Source organism: Aquila chrysaetos, chromosome Z, assembly GCF_900496995.4.
Source record: "Aquila chrysaetos chrysaetos chromosome Z, bAquChr1.4, whole genome shotgun sequence".
Classification (NCBI taxonomy): domain Eukaryota; kingdom Metazoa; phylum Chordata; class Aves; order Accipitriformes; family Accipitridae; genus Aquila; species Aquila chrysaetos.
In genome coordinates, this window is record NC_044030.1 from 14,773,323 (window position 1) to 14,795,261 (window position 21,939).

At 38.2% G+C, this 21,939-nt stretch overlaps 1 long non-coding RNA gene across 1 annotated transcript in view; it reads right to left on the bottom strand.

Annotated features, from left to right (window-relative positions):
- Positions 1-1,001: 1,001 nt before the first annotated feature.
- Positions 1,002-21,939, bottom strand: part of LOC115337113 — a 31,466-nt gene continuing 10,528 nt past the window's right edge. Inside the window, exons 3-4 of the long non-coding RNA XR_003922030.1 lie at positions 17,363-17,479; positions 1,002-1,012 (exon numbers count right to left, since the gene is read on the bottom strand). This is a non-coding gene — a long non-coding RNA (uncharacterized LOC115337113). The remainder of the gene's footprint in view (positions 1,013-17,362; positions 17,480-21,939) is intronic.

Consider the following 21,939-nt stretch of genomic DNA (forward strand, 5'->3'; position numbering starts at 1 on the left):
GTTAAAACACAATATCCCACAAGTATCTGAAAACTGTCTATGGTGTCCTGCAGTCAACAGAGGTGGCAGATATATTAGTAGAAAGGGAATGACTATGCAGAAAACAGTGTTAGCATAGAACAGATTATGATAATCTTTTTGCATGCTGGATAGTTACTACCAATTTTCTGGTTTCTAAATTGCCTTAGAGTGAACCTGAAAGTTATTGTACTTGCACAGATCCCAAGCACTTAATCTGATTATCTGTTTTCTGTTTGTGCAACTTAAATATTTGCTTTTCAAAAATTGTTATCTTTACAGATAAGTGTGGGTTGTGAGTTTTTTCTTTCTTTTTTTTTTTTTTTTTCTTTTTTGGTTAAGGCTTGAGGACAAGCCTTGTTCTTCTTTACTATGACTTCCAGCCTATGAATTTATACATTTTTCTAAACCTCAGACAACAAAAAGTCCTTGCTGTGAAAAGAAGGAGCTTAATTCAGAATACTGATCATGAAGTACAATGTATGTAAACAGTGAAATCTCTAAAAATCCTTTGGGGCCTCAATCTATTTATGTTCATTTATGACTACATGATTCTGATGGATGATGTTAAAAAAATGTTCATTTCTTGTCACTATTGTCAAAGGTCTTGGCTGACTAGTTAAACTACTGGGAATTATAAAGAAGCTCTGAAGGCTATTGCTCACTAGTTTCCATGTGAAAAGCTTGATGTGATTACCACCTTTTTGGTCTTCAATCTGTATATACATTAATAAAGACCATACTGTAGCAACAGATACTGGCCTAAATTTGAATTGAAACACTGAATTTTAAAATAGCTATGTAGCTTACAGGACCTCTGAGGACTTGTCATTATACCTGGACAGCACTGGTCAGTTCTGCTTGCAGGTGAATGTCAACAAGGTCTGATGTGAAGGTGCAATGTGACAAACCATTTTAAGAGATTTGACCATGTTCTAGAAACTACAGGACTTACAGGTCCTTCATATTTCAGATCTGTCTTGCTGCATGCTGACTGTGAATGCCAGCAGAATAAGTATGCCTGACAGTTTAAAAGGCTGTGGAGGTACCAATTATTTAACGTTAAAGGATACTACCTCATATGACTGTGCTGGAAGGCAAAATACCTCCTGAACTCCAGGACTGACCCATAAGCCAAAGAGACAACAGTGCTGGCAATACTACCACACCTTTTGTGGCGCAAAGTCCTCCAGTCCTAATGTGATATTACAAACCTGCCCTAGCAGCGTTTCTGCCTCACTTTCTCTCTGAGGTGAGGTTATAGTCGGTCAGTCATCCAACAATTGCTGCAAGCAATTAAAGAACAAAGCTTCAATGGCAGAAACTGATCTTCCCTGAACGAGGATGATTTCCAGCTTGACCAGCCATACCTGAGCTGTGCAATGGCTTATAATGGTTGAATCACCATAGAACTTGTTCACAAAATATAACTCATGGCAGAGGAGTGCTCAGTCCGAGTCTGGCTGTTAATCCTAAACTTTCCTACAAAACTATGAAAAAGACCTAATATTTTGGGATGTAAAGAATTCCAAAATATGTGCATAATCTTGGTGTCTGTCCTTCAACATATTGCCAAAGCTCTTGGCATTACTCTCTATTGCTTCAGGCTAAATTTTTACCTTATTCAAGTTGAAATAATAAACAAAACATAATTAATGGGTCTGAAATACTGAAGACCTGCCTGTAATATATATGCCTCTGATGTATCTATTTGTACACATTCAGTTTCATCTTTTCATGTACATACACAGAAATGTATAAATGTTTGTGTGTGTGTGTGTGTGTACAGACACTCTTATACTTCTAAAATGAATCAAGCATGTATTTGCAAGGATTTTGTACTGAATGTATAAGTCAAAGACTAATTTGTAAATTAAACTGCCTGGGTTTGACAGCAGCAGCTAAACTTACAAATCTAGAAGGCCTTAATAAAGAATTTGGAAGTGGTTCTTTTCCACCTAAAATCACATAAAATGCATATTGCTGCTGTAACACACAAGTCATGTAGCTTTTCTAATAACCTCTGTCCACAACAGATATTTAACTATCCATTAAGTGACTGAAGGCATAAAGAAGTCATGGACAGCCTTTAAAATTTTTTCTGCTTATAGAAGAAATCTGAATCTCGTATTTCAGTCCAAGAAGCAGTTTTAACACTACTGCCCTGACCAATGCTTATTGTCAGCATATTGAAATAACTCCTTAAGCATTTTTAGAAAAACTTAAAGGCAGCACTCTAGTACTCAGTCCACTTTTACAGACAGGTTTTGTGCATTCAGGCCAAGTCTTGTCCCTTTCTTGTTCCTTTTGCTTAGCAGAACCAATATGGAAAGTTGCATAAGATTCCTGAATTATATTCCTGGTAGTTAATGTTGGGTTTACTGTCCACTATGAAGAAGGTGATTGAGGATTAAATAGTCTACTATACACTGTCTTCCCTGGAATCAAAGTGTTTTGGAACAGAAACAGAGTCCCAAGTCTGCAATGAAAAAACAGCAGAAACAGAAAAATCAGGAGCTGTTTATTAAGCAAATAACTTAGATGTATTTGGGTTCTTGATTTCTGTATTTTGTCCCACAGTCCTGGTCAGGGAAACTAAGAGAAAGAGCAGCCTAAAAAATTGCAGGATTTGCCACAAGTTCATTGCCAGCTCAAAATGAAGTCTCCATTAACACAGCATTTGGTGGCTAAAAAATATCAAAAAAATGAACTTGTTGCATACCTCTGCTGTAATCTAATAGGACAGAGAAATACACCACCTTCTTCTGACTTAAAACCACAGATATCCAGCAGAAGCTACACAGTCATGCTGGGATTGGAAGTCTTAATGAAAAGAGTAGAGGGATTTTGCATGACGTTATAGACAGAGGCACTCTGAGGGCTAAATGAAACTCTGCTTCCTTCACTGCTCCTCTGTGCTGGCAGCAGAATGCAGCTGGGGAGAACCACGGGCAAATTTTAGCCCTAAACAGATGTACCAAAGTACTGCAACAATAAAACAGGTATTGAAGATAGCTAAAATACCTTGAAAATGTCCTTGTCAGCCTGCTGCAAGTCCAAAGTGAAATCTTTGGAACTGCATATTGTAGCAAAACCACAACCTCAATATATTTAGGTCAATCATGAATCTGACTCAACATACTAAGTATAAGTCACATTCATTGATATCAGTTCTCAGTTCTCATTTTTCAATTTTGTGTTTGGATTTTATTGTCTAGAATTCACAGAAAAATGTTCATGTCCCCCAAAACAGTGATTATCAGTATTCCTGAGAATGATGTCAGTGATGATAGATGCACAATGGCTGAACAGACTTTCAAGGATTTGAAAAAGAGTACTGTGAAGTAAACATGAGAGAATAATCTCTGTACTGATTGGGTTTTCAAAGGGTGTTTCTGACAAGTAGTAAGTATATCTATATTTAGCTGTAAGGGTACAATCAGTGTGGGAATGACATTTAAATACTGAAACTGAGTAAGATGGAGAGGTAATAGAGACTGTCTTCTAATGAGCATCGTGTTCCTTTCTTTGCGTTAGCATAACAGTCAGTCCTCACTTTTCTTACTGTTGTTTTTTCACTATTATTTTCCATATGATTTTATATTCTTTGAATTTAATGCAATTATTTTTCAAACAGCAACTGTTTTCAACTGAATATTTAACCTTTCTGTGGCAGACTGTGTTACAGTCCTGTACTAGTAGGGAGTCCATGCAGGTGCATTGCCTTCTGGAGCCCTGGAGTCCATAGGACAAGTCACAGCTGTGCTGCTGCAACATAGTTTTAAAAGTTTCCCTGTTGGGTAAGCCCAACAGTGACCCTTTACTTTTCTCAGACTCTTAAGTCTATTATTGATTGCATTACAAGTACTGTAGATCTCCTGAGTGCTGTAGTCAATAAAGAAACTCCAAATAGAAGACAGCTTACTTACTCTGTTAGTTGCATTTCTTCTTATCAGTGTCTCAGAGTAAGGTGTCATGGTAGTTTCACATGTGATGAAACATGCTAAACTGAGAAGAATAAGGACATGAATTAAGCATACTTGAAAGGAGGCAGTGTCTCCAGTACATTTCTTCATGCCACTTTCTGTCAGAAAAGAGTAATCGATTGAGTCCAGTAGGGTTACAGTAGAGTCTGAGAGTTCCCACAGAACTTGTTTTACTCAGTTTTTTTTATGAATCACCAATATGTACTCACTTCAAGCTTATAAGCGTTTTTATATTTGACTGCCACATTGTACTACTGGAATTGTCTTATTTGTCTAACACCCTATTTTCCATGCTTCATGCTTTGTCTAATATCTTTGTTTTGTGGCTTAATATTATCCTTTTTCACAGTATCCAATGCCTACCCTACTTCACTGAAATGTGGTGTATTATGTAAATGAATAAACAGCCCAGAGTCTGAGACTTTGCATCCTTGAATTTGAAAGCCTTATTCATCCTGAATAATAATCAAGGGATATGTTAGTGGAACTCAGTGAAAAGATAACTTTCATCCCATCAGAAATAAAATTAAGTCCACCATTACATTCAGAGCTGCAACAGCAGCAGACACAACTGTAGACTCCAAGAACTCTCTCAGGGTCTTTGGGTAGATTTTTCTGCACCTACTGTTAACCTTTTTACTGTCCGGCATTTATAGCTCTCTCTTCTGATACCTGTGATTGTTAGGTGTATCTCAGACCTAGCTGACAAGACAAACTGTTGAGGGCAGTAAATACATATTTTTAGTTACTATAAAGCAGGATACAAATTTACAGTGCTATATGTGCATATCTCATTAATCTGCTCTTTTAAAATATGTCAACATGACATATATACAGTTTGTGTTTGATTTTCAAACAAGAGAAACAATTTTATCTTATTGTTTCCCTCACTTGAGTCGAACTTCATCTTATTAAACTGACAGAATTTAGCACTGTAATCTACTTTTGGGAATATTTCACATTTAGAAGATAACAATTTGACAGCATTATGAACCGTCAGGAAAGGAGAACACAGAAGAAAAAAAGAGGGGAAAAAAGATTGTTATACATATATATAGTAACTTTGAATATACATGCAATATATCTAGACATCTTTTTTTTGGAAATAACTCAGAATACCTGTCAGGTAGCTAAATTTGATCTAGTTCCAAAATAATAGACTGCGTCTGACTGTTAACAGAAGCCTGTTGAAGACTTAGCATAACATTGCACTGCGAAAAGAAACATCAGCACTCTTGAGATTGTAATTCACAGCTGGAAGGGGCCAGGAGAAAGAGCTCAGAGGAATTCAAGAGCGTTCTTTAAGTAAAAATATACAATAGTCAGCCAGAGTTAAAGATGCAATTGTTACATGAATGCAGCTATAGGTGTCCTCAACTCTATATTAAATCTTATCCCAAGACATATATATATGCACAAAAGCAATGTCAATAAGTAGCACTCTCCCTATAGCTTGTAAATACTATTTATGATAATCCTATACACATTCAGTATTGCTCTGCTTGTGGGTTGGTTTGTTTTTTGGGTTTTTTTGTTGATTTTTTTTTTGGTTGGTTGGTTGTTGTTTCAGGTGGGTAGGTGTTTGGGGTTTTCCTCTGTTTTAGTTGTGGTATTTTTTCTGCAGGGAAACCAGTCAGTTACATCAAAATCTTCAAAGCCAGAATACAATCTGGATGTAGCAATAGGAACTGGAGAATTCATGTTTCACCTATCTGTAGAAAACAGAAAACAGGTCTCATTCCAGTTTTTATGGACAGGATTTTTCCTGGTATCCTAAAATGCTTACATACACATAATTATCCATAACATAGAATGTTGGATCTCCTGACAAGATCTGCATTTCTACTTCAATAAAAGTTGTTTCTCTTCAACAGTGTCACAGAATGACAGAATGGTTCAGGGTGGAGGTGACCTCTGGAGGTCCCTTCATCTTGTCAAGCAGGGCCACCTAAAGCCAGTTTCCCTGGACCATATGTGGACTGTTTTTGAATATCTCTAAGGAGGGAGACTTTACAGCCTCCGTGGGCAACCTATTCCAATGGTCAGTCACTCTTACAGCAAAAAAAGTTTCCTGATGTTCAGACAGAACCTCCTGTGTTTCAGTGTGTTCCCATTGTCTCTTGTCCTGTCACTGGACACCACTGGAAAGAGCCTGGCTCCATCCTCTTTGCACTGCCCCCCTTCAGGTATTTAAGTACATTGATGAGAACCCCCTGAGCCTTCTGTTTTCTAGGCTAAATAGTACCAGCTCTTTCAGCCTTTCCTCATAGGAGAGGTGCTCCAGTCCCTTAATCATCCTCGTGGCTCTTCATTGAAGTCTCTCCAGTACATCTATGTCTCTCTTGTATGGAAAGAGACCAGACCTGGACGAAGCACTCCAGATTTGGCCTCCCCAGGGCTGAATAAAGGGGAAGGATCACCTCCTTCAGACCTGCTGACAATACTTTGTCTACTGTAGCTGAGGATACCATTCATTCACCTTCTTTGTAGCAAGGGCACATTGCTGGCTCATGTTCAACCTGATATCCACCAGGACCCTCAGGTCCTTTTCTTTGCAGCTGCTTTCCAGCTGGTTGGCCCCAGCATATACTGGTTGATCCTCCCCAGGTTCTGTACTTTGCACTTCCCCTTGTTGAACTTCATGAAGTCCCTGTCAGCTGATTTCTCCAGCCTGTAAAAGTCCCTCTGGATGGCAGGGAAATGACCCTCTGGTGTATCAGCCAACTATTCCTCCCAATTTGGTGTTACCTGCAAACTTGCTGAGGGTACACTCTGCCTTCTCTGCCTTACCATCCAGATTGTTAATAAAGATCTTAAACAGGACTAGATGCAGTATTGATCCAATGAGGTACACTGCTAGGCACTGGCCCCTAACTAGACTTTGTGCTACTGATCACCACCCTCTGGGCCTGGTCATTCAGCCAGTTTTCACTGTTTGCTCATCCAGTCTGTACATCAACAGCTTCTCTATGAGTATCTTATGGGAGACAGTGTCACAAGCCTTACCAAAGTCCAAATAGACAATATCCACTGCTATCCCCTTATCTGCCAGGCCAGTCACTTCGTCAGAGAAACTTATCAAATAGGTTAAGCATGACCTCCCCTTGAAGCTGTGCTGACTAATTCTGATGTCCTTTATGTGCCTGGAAATGGTTTTAAGGACTAGCTGCTCTTCATCTTCCCAGAGACCGAGGTGAGGCTAACTAACTGGCCTCTAGTTCTCCAGGTCCTCCTTCTTACCCTTCTTGAAGATGGGGGTGAAATTTTCTTTCCTCAGGTCTTTGGGCACTTCTCCCAGTCACTATGATCAATAAAAGATTATCAAGAGTGGCCTCACAATGACATCTGCCAACTCCTACAGCACTTGTGTGTGCATTCCATGGGGGCTCATAGACTATGTATGTCCAGTTTGCTTACGTATTATCTGACCTGATCCTCTTCCACCAAGGGTATGTCTTTCCTCCAACTTTTTCCCCTGGCTATCTAGGTAGCTATGTCAGGTTTGTTGGGGGTTTTGGGGTTTTGGTTTGTTTGCGGATCTTTTTTTTTTTTTTTTTTTTTTTTTTGCATGGGGGCATGTGGCATAGAAGAATTTTGGCTTGATAGACTATTTTAAGCTATGTCTCTATAGAAATACAGAAACATTCAACTTTGTGTGATCTAACAATGTATCCTGAAGTGAATTTGGGAAATACAGCCCAAAGATACCCACCATACCCTCCATAATACTCAGCCAAGTCCCATGGACAGGAGAGTAACGATTATGTGGTCTCATATAAATGCATGATATGACACCTAGATCCAGATTTCTGTACTCTGTGGATTTACAGCTGAAGTTCAGTGGTAATTTGGCAATCTCTGCCCTATGCTTCATTGCATGGTAAAGACATGCCATTAGGCAGCAAAAGGCAAGAGATACTGGGCCATATCTGAATGATACCAATGTCTGTCTGACTGGTGTCAGACATTTTGTCTTCTTGCTGAGATGGTATTCACTGCAAAACACTGCTTAGCTCTGTGGCTAAGCACAAAGTAAGACATGAGCTAAGTTTTCAAAGCAAAACAAAAGAAAACCCTCCGACCCTCATAACCTTCTGCTTTTTTCTTTATCCAGATCTAAAGGTATTGTACCCAAAGCCATTCATTTCAATTATTCTATAGAGACATGGTGTGCTGGTTGAAAAATCTGAGAAGCTGCTACTCTTAAATATTTAGCAGCATATATGAAAACGAAAAAAAAAAGGAAAAAGAAAACTAAGCAGTCATGTTTATTGAAACTGGTGGAAGTAAGGCCTAAAATTCTTGAATGGACTTCAGAGGGCAAGAAACAAATTGATTTAAAGACACTCTGCTTCATAAAGATATTTTCTTCATTATGAAACTATGATTTGCCTTAGGGTCATGGCTGGATTATTTTGGGCAAAGGTAAACATTACTCTTTCCTGACCCACATTTTTTTTTTTTTAATAACTGGGACTTGATTTTCCTCATTCTATCTGCAAATAAATGAGACTATTTTTTTATAACACTGTCATGGTTTAACCCCGTTTAGCAACTAAGGACCATGCAGCTGCTCATTTACTCCCCTCCACCCAGTGGGATGGGGGAGAGAATGGCAAGGGTAAATGTGAGAAAACACATAGGTTGAGATAAAGACAGTTTAATAGGCAAAGCAAAAGCTGCACACGCAAGCAAAGCAAAACAAGGAATTCAGTTATCGCTTCCCATGGGCAGGCAGGTGTTCAGCCATCTCCAGGAAAGCAGGGCTCCATCACGCCTAACGGTTACTTGGGATGACAAACCACCATCACTTTGAATGTCCCCTCCTTCCTTCTTCTTTGCCCAGCTTTATACTGCTGTGCATAACGTTGTATGGTCTGTGGGTCAGTTGGGGTTGGCTGTCCCAGCTGTGTTCCCTCCCAACTTCTTGTGCACCCCCAGCCTACTCGCTGGTGGGGTGGGATGAGAAGTCGAAAAGACCTTGACTCTGTGTAAGCACTGCTCAGCAGTAACGAAAACATCTCTGTATTGTCAGCTCTGTTTTTGGCATGAATCGAAAACATAGCCCCATACTAGCTACTATGAAGAAAATTACCCCAGCAAAAACCAGTACAAACACACAGGAATTCTTTTTAACATTGTACCCAATCACTGAAGAACTATAGTGCATGCTTTTAGTAAACAGTTTAACATTTCTACTTTCAGAGATTTATTATCTACGGTTTTAATAAAGATAGTGGAAAAAATTTTTAAATACTCATTTTGCTACCATTTAGATCATAAGATTATAAAAATTAAAAGACCTATAAGAATTTAGGAACATAAAAATCTTTTAAAACTACAATTTTTTTTAATTTTTATTTTTAACTGAAGCCTTGCACTAGTAGATAGAGGGAAAGAAATATATCTGGTATACTTTTTGAGATAGTTGAGTATGTCACTTGTCAGTGCTAACTAGAAAAATATGGAAGTAGGCAAAAGTACACTAAAGTTGGGTGTAAAACTAACAGTTACAAGATAGCCATAATTAGTGCAATTGCTGATATACTAAGAAATACTTAACATGTAATGGATAGTTCTGGCTAGTGATTTGGATGATGCAAAAGAATATGCCTATATTATATATATATATGTAATTTGCATTGGGAAGAGTTACAAGCATTTTGAAAGAAAGGTTTGAATTCAAAGTGATCTTGATAAATTGCCAAAACACTTGGAAATAGATAATATGAAACTTAGTACAGGCAAGTGAAAAATGTTACACACAGAAAGGAAAAATTAAAAGCAAAATGCTAAACCTAACCACTTTCTGGGAAACGCACTGTAGATTATGAAGGATGTAGACTGAATACTGGACTACAGATATGATAATGTTCCCAAAATCTTGGGCGATAGTATGGGGAGATCTTCATAAGTTGAAGGTATTTTCTCTGCTGCAACATCTGTCAGGAAGTCTGCTGTCAAAGACTATCTGGTTTACATTAACACAAACTTTTTGCTACTGTTTTCTGTTTTTTCAGGGAGTGAAGGTGTGAGGTTTGAAAAAGGCAATCCAAAAGAGAACATCAGAAGGTGTTGAGAGAGAATATATGAAGCAACAATGAACAAAGCTACAGTTTAGAACAGTGAGTGCTGCATGGGCATGGCCGATCACTGTGAAAATGTGAGCAGTCCGGGGTCATGTAACATAAAAAAGAATTAAAACCCATGGATATTAATAAATATTGATTTCTCAAAGTTTGATTTATCAAAGAAATCATGTAATGTTTAGAAGTAAGGTTCTTTACAGTAAATTTAAACAAATGTCCATGTACTCAAACTTTTAAACCTACTGTTAAGCATCTGAATATTTAAGATTTGAAAACAAATATGCTGCTTTCAAAGGTCCTGACCTGTATATTAAGTTTTCTGCTTCTCATCCTTCTTGAACATTTAGGGCAGAACAGCTGATGCTATCATGACTTAAGCCAATTCTCACCTTCTCTTATAGCCCCACATAATCTGTACAGCTCTTGAATCACAGGAGGGGATCTTTTTGTCTCTGTTCTAGCTTCACAGGGTTTTTTCTTTATTTCCCTTCTGATTTTATTTCCCTTCCTTCTCTTTATTTTCCTGATCTTTATTTCCCTTTGTCGTGGTTTAAACCCAGCCAGTAACAAAGCACCACACAGCTGCTCACTCACTCCTCCCCCACAGCCATGGTGGGATGAGGAGAAAATATAAACACTCATGGGTCGAGACAAGGACAGGAAGGCTTTGCTCACCACTTATGGTCATAGGCAAAAGACAGGCTCAACTTGGGGAAGAAACAAAATCAATTTAATTTACTACAAATCAAATCAAAACAAGGATAATGAGAAGTAAAACCAAACCTTAAAACACCTTCCCCCCACCCCTCCCTTCTTCCCAGCTCAACTCCACTCCCGAATTCTCTACCTGCTCCTCCCCGCCAGCAGCACAGGGGGACAGGGAATGGGGGTTGGGGTCAGTTCATCACACTTTGTCTCTGCTGCTCCTTCCTTCTCAGGGGGAGGACTCGTCACTCTTCCCCTGCTCCAGCGTGGGGTCCCTCCCACGGGATTCAGTCCTCCATGAACTTCTCCAACACGAGTCCTTTCCGCGGGCTGCAGTTCCTCACAAACTTCCCTGGAGTGGGTCCTTTCCGTAGGCCGATCTTCAGTCACACACTGCTCCAGCGCAGGCTTTCCCATGGAGTCACGGCCATCTTCAGGGGCATCTGACTGCTCTGGTGTGGGATCCTCCAGGGGCTGCAGGTGGATATCTGCTCCACCGTGGACCTCCCTGGGCTGCAGGGGGACAGCCTGCCTCACCATGGTCTTCACCATGGGCTGCAGGGGAATCTCTGCTCTGGGTACCCCTGGGACATCTCCTGTCCTTCCTTCTTCACTGACCTCGGTGTCTGCAGGGTTGTTTCTCTCACATCCCACTCCCCCTACTCATTGCAGGTTTCCCTTCTCAAATCTGTTCTCCCAGAGGCACTACCACCGTCGCTGATGGGCTTGGCCTGAGCCAGTGGTGGGTCCGACTTGGAGCTGGGGAAGCTTCTAGCAGGTTCTCACAGGAGCAACCTCTGCGACCCCTCCCCCGCTACCAAAAAACCCTGCCACAAAAACCCTAACACCCTTCCGTTCCCTTTCACTGGTCCCTCATCTGATAAAACAGTACTAGAAAAGAGACTTTCTTTACAAAATGTTTGGACTAGATTTATTAAAAAATAACATCAACCAAAGAAAACCCCCAAAAACGTGCATGAAAAGCATTTGATTTGAGAAGAACAAGCAGGAGAATGCATAACTTCTCGAATGTTAAATACATGCATGCCTTTTTTGCATGTTGAATATTTCCCTAGAAGCAGGATCTTTGTGAGGTGTTCGAGAAGGCTAAATGAAATGTTTCCTGGCATTCCTATCATATTAACTTTCAAATTTTCCACATTAGCAGTTTTCTGTCATATTAAACAAGTTAAACAGATTTCTGAAATTAAATGTGATCACCTACACAGGCTGAAGGTATAATTACACCAGGACTTTTCCTATTATGGAAAACAAAGACCTAATTGTAATATTACACTAACTCAGTATGATAAAAAGGATAATAAAATCTAATACTTAAATTGTGTTAGTGCTAGAATACACCACACTTCCTGTTCATTTTAACAGGACTGGGAACTGGTGTCTAATGGCAGTTAGAATTTGTGATAAATACATATTTTATATCTTGTCAAAAAAGGTAGAAATAACTACATAAAATTCAGGTCCCATCATAGCACTACTTCCAGGATGATGATGATGATGGTGCTTCATACTTTATTTGTATGTTATATACATACACACACATATAAGTAAAACTTTAACATAGGTTATGAAGAAAATGGTAGATAAAAAGATATCTGAACAACCTAATTTCAGCATCCATATAAATATGCATGTAAGGCTTATTTTAGCATACATTATATTAGTTTTTTTCTACTGATTTGGCTCTTTCTCTGATGTCTTCCCTGGAAAAAGGAATAAAATATTAACATTTTCCCATGATTTTTAAAAATACTTTTCACTAAGAAAAGGCATGTTTAAAAAAAAAAAAAGGTCTGACCATACTAGTAGTAACTTATACTGCTGTGTAACACAGTCAGAGGAACAGAAAACAAAGAATGAATTTTTCCTTCCACCTGCCCCAAAGGCATCCAATATACATGTCCACCTACTAATATTTTAATTACATTGTTACCTTGCCTTTCTCTGGGAGGGTTTTTTGCCAATTTTCGGCTTTACACTTTTTATGTAACGTGCCTTAATGTGTACCACCTACAGGGTAAATAGCTGTTCTAATGTGGTATACAATACGTTAACTATAAAAAAAATATATATATATAAGAGTTACTGAGTTTGAATGAAACTTTCTTAGGCACATTCAAGCAAAAATGAAATTAGATCTCATAAAACAAAGTATACTCAACATTTCTTTCCAAGGTGACAATCTATAGCTTTATGTAGTCTTACATATCTAAGTCTAAACTAGGCCAGAGGCACCAAGTGAAGACCTCAAACCCATGTGTGCAGTTCATGTAGCATATTTGAGTTCAATTCTCAAAGTACAACAAACAAAACTACACATTATTTCACTGAGATATTCAGTGAAATCAGTGAAGAAATTGGAGAAAGAAGAAGATTATATGATTTAATCAAAATACATAAAATCATTGTCTTCATTGCCAAGTCAGTACAAATTTTAACCAATTGTCAAATGCAGATCTATTTTGTAATATAGCTCTTTGCACATATTTTAATTTTTTTTTTAAACATGCAAATATTTTTCACACAGACCATTCTTTGTCTTAAATGTCTCTCTGTCTTAAAGAGTAATCAAATACAAATTTTGCAAATTCCACAGTAAAATATTCCAGCGGTAAAATACTCCTAAAGAAAGAAAAGAAGTCCAGTGATGAAGAATACATTTCAATATTCTATGGTTAAAATAAAAAAGAAAAAGGTAGCTGGTCCTAAAATGGTGCAAAGATTTGCCCTGTTGACAGTTGCTGGATACTTTGGACAGCATGGCATATGTTGCCTGCCAAACACAAATATGTGAACTCAATGCTTAAAATTCATTTTTATGGAGCCCCAAACACAAACAAGCTTGTTCATTCTGCAACAGCCTAAAAATAGGTTTGTAATCCTGGGTTTTCATTTTTGAAGATAGTACTTAAGGAATACAACTTATAATTCATGGTTGTAACAATGTAAATAAAAGATTCCCTACCCTGTTTTGGTTCTGAAAACACCAGGATGAGACCAGTTATGGAAAAATACTGTCACTGCTGTGTCCTGGCAAGTTCTAACCTTGTATTGTGAAGATTCTCATACTGATGGATAGCATAGAGAGACATGGTCAAGTTTGGGAATTACTGTATCCTAAATAGAGCCTTGGATTCAAACCTGAGGCAATTCTGGATTTGATATAAACATGAACATTCTTCTACGGAAAACATAAACAGGGACACATATTACAGAGACTTGGTCTGTTTATGAAATATCTCCACATGCTGCCTTCAACTCTCAGAAGCACATAAAAAACAAACAAGAAAACACTACAATAAAAGCCTGTTAGTCTTCTCTAAATGATGATCTGTAACAGTTTTACTGTTAAACTGTTTTGGTTTTTTTGAAAGTGTCTTTGACCAAATTTATAGTTTAACTTGCATAAAATTCTCCATTCCCTACAGTGTGGGTTTTCTGTACCTAAGCAGAGTAACCAAAAAGCAATAGTTGAATTAGAAACACTGCTCAGTGACCTGAATCACTGAATGTGGACTTAAATGACATTTGGAAAGAACTTTAAGTGGAAAGTCTTCCCTTGCATTATATAATTCACACTATTGAACATAAGCTAACAATTTAAACAAACATCCCTACATTTATTAGCAATCTTAAGTACTCTTTCCTTGTAACACAACAGGTAGGTTCCAACCTTCAAACCCAGTTTGAAATTCAGAAACAAGCACATACTACATTTTTGTATGCTGACAGTTAATAGTAAGAAAAAAACACCACTAACGACAAAACTGTTATTGTGAACAGATACTCCTATCAAGCTTCATGGAAGGAAGATGACAGTCTTTTCTCCTCCTAGTAAAAATGCTTTCACACATGATGTGAAATGGTAAAAGAGACTATCATTCAGCCTAAGAATGCAAACTGTAGTTCTTCTAACCTTTTGAGGTAGAGTGATAGTAAGCTAAATTAAAATGACTGCTAATGAGGACATACAATCTTCTTAGAACAGAGACTTCAAATAGTTTATGATCCAAGAATTGTCAGATCTTGAATTTTGTTAAGCCTGTAAAAGCATAATCAAAATCTTGTCAGAAAGAGTGTCTCTTAAAATTCCTGGTGCTCTTATTTCTAACAGAAGTCTACACTAACAGCCAGAACAGATTGAAGACATAAAAAAATTATCTGGAAAAAATATTCTGGTCATATTTCATAAGCAAAATTAACTTCCAGCTATGCACAAAGATGCTTATTTTGAAGGACTGAGAAAGGGAAGACAACAGCTGGAAAAAAAACTGTTGTTTGTGTTTGGTTGTTGTTTTATTTCTATTCCTCAGAAAAGGCAGACCACATAATTAAAAGGTGAAAGAAACAAAGACTTTTTGCTACATGACATGAAAGAAACAGACTTTTTGCTACACGACCTGAATAGTGTTTCTAGGAACTATCAGCTTTAGTGGGTGGGTAATGGTGTGTTTGTCAACATCAGCAGCTTTGTTTGCAACTAGTCTTGTAAGGCATGAATCCTGTTGTGTCATCCTGTGCAGCTTGGCATAGTACAGTAATGCATGTGAATTTCATCATGATGCACGTGAATTTTTTTTTCATTGTCAGCCAGCTGTATTTCAGGACACAGGCTTTTCTACACCCTGTTTCCATTTTCCCCTTTCTTTTTCTTTCAGTATGCATGATTGAGAATGACCTTTCAAAGTGAGTTTGATAAAGACTCCCAAAAACCAAATCCAAAAGTATATGAATCATTTCTAGATTATAAAAGTTTTGTCAAATAATGATATCTGAAGTGTAAACCAATGTCATGTCAACTGCTTTTCCTAGACCATCTGTTTATTTTAAAATATTTTTTCCTTTTTTTTTTTAACTGTAATGCAATTTCTCCCAACTTAATACATTTTGTACTTCCACAGGATTTATTATACTTCACTAGAAGATAAAAAAAAAAATAAAATTTGAGAACACCATATTTTGAAATACATCACAGCTATTGTGGAAACCTGTAATCGTAGCTCAGTGATTTGATTACATCATGTTTATTCAATTACTTTAGCTTACTGTTGTATGCCCACTCCAGCACACTGACAAGCAGCGTAACATTACAGCAGGTGAGCCATGCCACTCTTGTTTAATGGTCCTCCAGCATTACAGTTATGTTTATAATATTTTGGTTAGCTGAGGCTTTCATTACACACTTATCTGAATGCAAAATTTCCCTTTAGGTTGAAACTTGCCGTACATGATTGTCTCAGTATATGAAACACTTTCTTCTTTACATTTTTTAAATAGTAGCTTAAAGACCCATTCAAGTCAGAAAAAAAAGTTCTGAATAGCTTCACTGGGATATGTATTATACTCCAAGCAAAACTCACAGCCTAAGATGGTATTAGGCTATGTGACAAAAGTCCTGTCTCCACACCCAGAAAGGAGGCCAGAGGCACCACAGCAGGCAGGGTCACCTCAATAACCTAGTCAGACAAATGCCCCCCTACTCAGGTGCCCTGGACTGTCCCAAGGAGACCCCCAACTCCACGAGTAGGGGGACACTCATGCTGGGAGGTTACCAGCAGCAGGTCTTGGGGGTACTTCCCTTACCTGGGGGGGCATTACCATGGGTAGGCAACACACTGTGGGATGCAGGGGAAGAGGGTTTTGTGATTGTAAAGGGCTTATTATGGGATGTTTGGGGGGAGGAAGGGAGGGATCTAGATCATTCAGGGAGAAACAAGTACAGGAAAATAGAAGGATGAGTGGATAAAGGAGGCTAGTTTAAAAGTAAAATACTGAGGCCCAAGGACAGCTACCTGGCAGATTGAATGTCTGAGCCCAGCTCCTGGAGAGATCCGCCTAGTGTATATGTATCTCTACATATGACCCCCACTAGCAGACATCAATCCTGCTCAGCAAAAGGCGGAAGGAGGATGAAGCCATTGGTCCTGTTTGTGTTTGCATGAGTGCTGTGTGTGTCTGCTTATGTTAATCTATATGCATGGGCATGTAGATACATGCATGTATGTATATATATATATATGTATATCTATGTGTTTATGTCTATCACATATGTGTGTTTATCTGTGTGACTATTGGGAATACATGCTCAGCCTCACTGTCAGTTGGACCTAGAGATGTAGAGCCTCTGTCAGATTGTTGGATCTGGCAACTCCCTAGTATGCTGGTTTTGACTGGGATGGAGTTAATTTTCTTTGTAGTCGCTAGTATAGGGCTAGTATCAATAGTGTTGACAATACGGGGATGTTTTCGTTACTGCTGAGCAGTGCTTACACGGAGTCAAGGTCTTTTCGACTTCTCATCCCACCCCACCAGCGAGTAGGCTGGGGGTGCACAAGAAGTTGGGAGGGAACACAGCTGGGACAGCCAACCCCAACTGACCCACAGACCATACAACGTTATGCACAGCAGTATAAAGCTGGGCAAAGAAGAAGGAAGGAGGGGACATTCAAAGTGATGGTGGTTTGTCATCCCAAGTAACCGTTAGGCATGATGGAGCCCTGCTTTCCTGGAGATGGCTGAACACTGCCCATGGGAAGCGATAACTGAATTCCTTGTTTTGCTTTGCTTGCGTGTGCAGCTTTTGCTTTGCCTATTAAACTGTCTTTATCTCAACCTATGTGTTTTCTCACATTTACCCTTGCCATTCTCTCCCCCATCCCACTGGGTGGAGGGGAGTAAATGAGCAGCTGCGTGGTGCTTAGTTGCTGACTGGGGTTAAACCACAGCACCTAACCAAAAGGAGCTATGAACAGAGAGGGAGGTGGAGGTGCCCCCTCCTCACATGCCTGCCATGTATTAGAGGTTGAAGTGATAGGCATGGGAGGACATGCAAAGAGCTCCAGTTTCCCTGACACTGGGAGCAGTGGGAGTCCAAGACAGTCCTAAACACAGTGCAGTGACAGCTGCAACAGAGTTGGATCTGTCCTGCAAGAACTCCATGATCTGGTGATGAGGCCGTGTACCACCAACATGACATGGCTGGCTGATTTTAAGCAAGAGGACTGTAAGAAAAAAGAGCAGAAAATGAAACAATGACTCCAGAAGAGACACTTCTTGGAGGGCTGAGTAGCTCATATAGAGGAACAGAAGTACCATTTCACCTTCATATTGTGGTTGATTTCTTGTGGAACCTGCTGAGTTGGTTTTAGGGGAGAAGAAAAGCTGAGAAGCACACTCAGTAGAGCTGAGAAGAGGAACCAGAGAAGGATCTGAATCTCACTCCCCAGAAAAAGCAGGCTTGAAAAAATGTTCAGATCAACAACAGAGTTGTTTGAAGAAATTAAGTCACATTAGGGTGACTATAAGGAAATCAAGGCCAGACAGCCTATTCCTTGCTGGAACAGAAAGCAAGATTAGGCAAACATGGTAAAAATATTGCTTTAAAATATATTTTCTTTTTTCTCACTGTTAGCATTAAATACTAGTTCAGTTTAAGAGGGCTGTCCAGTAACTTTGTCCACCAGGAATGGTGGGGACAGTTATACCTCCAGAGTAAGCATAGTGGATGGAGAGTGGAGGGTAATCCTGGGTTCAACCTGTGAGCAGAGGGTCTGCGGCATCTCAAGCCAGGGATAAAACAGTGGGAGGTGTGACACCTGAGGAGCTTCAGTCATGGAGGTAATGACAATTAGCCAGTTCTGCACTCTCAACTGGTGCTTCTACAGGTCATGTTATACGTTGATCCACAATGAAATGGAAAAAGGAGAAATCTAGTGAAAGGGGAAATAGACATTAAAGATTAATTACTTTAATGAAGATATAATTAACATAACAAAGAAAGGAAGGTGGTCCTATTCCTTTTAAGACCAAACAAAATATCATTTGGGATTTCATTAGCTAAAACTCTAACAGACATGAAACTCTAACAATACATATCATCTTGGTCATTCACAATAAAAATAGAAAAAAACCAAAGATACACAGTCTTCTAACTTTTTTTCAACTTACTTTTCACAGTTTGTTTACCTATATATTACTGTTTGCACTGTAACAGAACTGCAGATTAGCATCCTACTGGGTTCTTGTGTAAACTAGTATACTTTCTTAATTTGATTAATTATGTGGGTTGATTATGGGTTTGGCTTCTTCTCAGACTCTGGAAGAATGATGATTCATCTAGAAAAAAAGCTGATAGATACTAGCAGTCAAACTTATCCAGCCAAGTTAGGTAAAACTGGATAGCAAAAAGAGAATCTGTAATATAAACCAGTAAAAAGTGGCAATGGAAATACAGGCACAGAAAGAACTTGGTGCCCATATTTGACATTTAGCTTTCCAAAATTACAATTTTCCATGTCATTTGCAATCTCCTCCCTATTGTGGGAAATTAAATATTAGTTAATTTCTTCTGTGCACCTTGTTATTCCCATCCTTTTGGTTTTCAGAAAGGTGGCATTTTCTCAGTGAAGGAAGTTGTATTTATTCAGGTATGCCCTTCTCTGTTTATCTTCCCAGTAGGCGAGAAGCTAGACATGAGCAAAATCTCTGCATATGTGAAAACAGCTTAAGCACTGTAATGGGTTACTAGGGAGTCTGTGGGACCTTCACTAGTGGAGGATACAAAGAAGTTAGATGAAACTCTGTGGGATTGCTATGGATAGAAGGACTCAAGTCTAAAATCAATTAGATGGATTCTCAAATTTCTGTTGGTGAGGGAGGACGAATACAGCTTTCCTTCAATCATGAAAGGTTTTGTCAGTACTTTTTCAAGGTGTAGTTTGTATGCTCTGACATTCTGATCTTCACTAATATAGTAGTAAATATTAACAGAGTTTATTGTTATTATGGCTAATCTTTGTCTCCCCAGAATATCATATTTTGTCACATCCAATATCATGTATCTAAGCATGCTGTAAGATTTAATATTTTTGTAATTTATAATTTCATTCCCTGATTTTCTTTTACATATTAAACCTTGAATTTCCTATGAACATTTGATCCTTGCTTTTCGTAAGTCAGAGCATTTATGATATTATGTGTTAACACAGAAGGAGATAAAATGGGTAAAATACTAGTCACATAAGTAACTTTCACTGCCGAGTAAGGATGGTCCATGCCTTTTGGATCTTTAAAAATCCAGTGATATAAAGTGTTGTGTGATCACTAAATCTGCAGCTGTCACAAGCAGTGTAATTATTTAACTACTCAATTACTAAACAGTAATAATGATCAGGACAGATTAGAATGAATAGTAAAGTCAAGAAAACTTAGATATGAGCTTCTTTTAAGAGGTCTAAAGATTATTGTGCTCCAGGCCAGAAATGTTTCAAACAGTTTGTCTATATGACAATATTATAGTAATATTAGATTCAGAAAACATTTACATTTCCTCCCATTTTAGGACACCATTCCGGACAGGGTCCTCTTATTGTTGCTCAAGAGTCACAGCTGCATATCAATTCCTCATTTTCCTTGAAGAGAATAGTGAAAGAGAAATGTTAAACTCATATGAAATAAATCCTTGGGATTGCAGGTGAGAGGTATGGACAATACTGCTTGAGGTGTACAGAAGTCATACTATTATCATAAAAAAAAAAGTATTAATGTTGTCATACTATTTACTCGAGCCACAAAGCATGGTTATTTTGTTATCTACCTTGTGTCACAGATAAAATTGAGCAAGGTATACACTCTCAGTAACAGTGCTAGAAAACTGGCACAAACCTGATAGTTATCAGAGAGTAGGTATCAATAATTCAACAGCAGACAGTGAAGGAATGTCAAGTGGGTCCTTTAGACCTTTGTCTTGCATCTGACAAATGTCCTGTACCACTTAATACTTTCATTATAACTTGGATGGCCGAACAGAGTGTGTGCTAATAAAATTCACAGGTGACACTGAGAATGAATAAACTGGAAGAACATGGGTGCAGTAACAGGTGGGGATGGAACTCAAAATTGGCTCAATAAGAGAGAGAAACTGCCCTGAAAACATGCATTATAAAGAGATTTAAGGTGTTTTTTCTTGGGAAGAAACACTAAACATGCACAAAAATGGAAAGGATTGTAACTGGAAAGGTTTCTATACTGCAGAAGTGGATCTGGATGTTACTGTGAAGTAGAAATTTAATAATGATTCAATACAGGTCACAAAATAGCTGGAGGTGGGACAAGGCCAAGGTGCACCTGAGGAGCAGGAGTGTGGTGTAAATCTCAGAGCAGTCTTTCTTTAAAGAAAAGTTGTGTCAGATGTTCTGGAGGGAAAATTTAATGCAGTAGATACTGAACTACAAATGACAAATTTATACAAACCCATGGTTTTTGCAGGTAAAAATTTGTTAATGAAAGAACTAATTAAAGATTTAACTTTAATGAAGATCAAAATGAACAGCAGAACCACCTCCTTTATTGTCTATCACTACTGAACCTAACTCTGTCCACTTATATATTGGATTCAGTGAGATAAATGTATTCACATTTTGTAATGTTTTTCACGTGAGTTTAACACTTAACATTGACTGAAAGAGATGTTCCAGCTTATCATGGGAACAACAGGCTAAGTGTTGCTTTTAGGCATGAAGTCAGTCTCTAAATTACCAAACCCACTTCTCCAAGAAAAGATATGTTCCTTTTGTTATTAGCAAGTCGAAAGGATTGCAAAACAGATTTAAATATTGATAAAAGTCCCACACTTTTATTTTTTTTCAATGTAACAAACAGAATGTCTACAAAAGAACACAAATGCAATAGACCTGAATCTAGAACCCCTTCATCTATATGCAAAGCCCTTACTCATAAAAATATGCCTAGAGAAATTAATGGACTGAGAGGGACTTGAATGAATTAATACTGGCCTTAATTACATTGAATCACTTAGACGAAGTGTATAGTGGATTACATTCCTGGTAGAGAAAACCTGCATTTGACTCTGAAATAATGAAAAACAGTTATTGAGCCTTATCAACATAAGCTTCTATTTTACTCATATTAGCATAATAGTATTATTTTAGTTGATTTCCAAAAAGCTCAGCCCACTTGACTTTTCTGATTAAATGAATATTTTATCTGATACTATTTCAATGTTTCTGTTGAAAAAAGATGACAGATAGCAGAAAAAATAAATATATTAATTAAAGAAGAATAAATTAATAAAACTTCTATTTTTGTCTTACGATGGTCTT